The sequence below is a fragment of the Schistocerca gregaria genome, chromosome 3 (assembly GCF_023897955.1).
Source record: "Schistocerca gregaria isolate iqSchGreg1 chromosome 3, iqSchGreg1.2, whole genome shotgun sequence".
Classification (NCBI taxonomy): domain Eukaryota; kingdom Metazoa; phylum Arthropoda; class Insecta; order Orthoptera; family Acrididae; genus Schistocerca; species Schistocerca gregaria.
The window spans coordinates 666975959-666977228 of NC_064922.1; the positions used below are offsets into that span (position 1 = coordinate 666975959).

The window sequence follows — 1270 nt, forward strand, 5'->3', positions numbered from 1 at the left end:
AGTTTTTGGTTCGTCTCGTTATAATAATAATAATAATAATAATAATAATAATAATAATAATAATAATAATAATAATAATAATAATAATAAGAAGAAGAAGAAGAAGAAGAAGAAGTCTACAGAAAAAATTGAAAGTTAGTTCACAAAATAACTGCATAGGTTCTTGCCTACTGTGCCGCAGCTATTGGTCAGTGGTGACAGTTGCTTTCATAGACCTATCGAAGAAGTGTGCAAAATGTTGTCACCTACCCTAGATGAATCTCATAAGTCATATGTGGAGTAAATTTCGTGAGAAACATATTTTGTTGATGCTGTATGTCAGAACAAAGATGTATTTATTACAGCAAGGATGCAGCTAATGCTAAACTCCACGAAGCTGTAACGGTTATCACTCTCTTTTCCACGTTAGTGCTATACATGACTTTGCAGTAGTTTTCAAATAACTATTTATATGTTTGAAATTTGGCTTGTATTGTTCACAAGCCAACTGGAGCACTAATAGACTTAGGTATGCTATCTGTACACTTAAAATGAGTCACATTCCTATTTATCAGTGATACCCCAACCTAGGTATTCCACACATTCATGCACTTACGCATTTGTCTAATTCCTCATCCTCCTCGTCAACTTTATGTTCAACACGTTCTTGACTACATAATCGAAGAACGGTTTAATATACATTCGCCATGGATTGAGTGTGTTCATGTCGGTCAAAATTGCAGTGCACAAGCAGGGGATACCGTGATCATGAAGGCGGTTCCTCCAGGACGAGGCTCTTCCATTGCACTTCGGTTGGGCTGACCCCTGCGATTACCCCTAATGCGGGTAACTCGGGTGCAATATAGACTGTCCATAAAAGATTTTCCGAGCTCCAGTGATATTTTATTACAGTTTGATTTATACTATTTACAATAAATCATACATCAAATTGCAGGTAAACTAACCTAATTTATCTTACAATTGTTCAATATGAGCTTCATGACACGAATAAAACCAATCGTAACAAGTGCAGACCAATGGAAGTAATCTCTTCTTCAAATCTGTATTTTAGCTGTGACAAACAATTAGGAAGTGCCACAACACAGACATGGTCTTTAATAAAGCCCCCAAAGAAAGAACTGCATAGGGAAAGGTCAGGTGGATGGGAAGGCCAGTGGAAATGAACTACACTCCTGGAAATTGAAATAAGAACACCGTGAATTCATTGTCCCAGGAAGGGGAAACGTTATTGACACATTCCTGGGGTCAGATACATCATATGATCACACTG

At 37.2% G+C, this 1270-nt stretch overlaps 1 pseudogene; it reads left to right on the top strand.

Moving 5' to 3' along the window:
* Window positions 1-730: 730 nt before the first annotated feature.
* Window positions 731-835, top strand: LOC126356823 (U1 spliceosomal RNA; annotated as a pseudogene).
* The last annotated feature ends 435 nt before the right edge of the window (window positions 836-1270 follow it).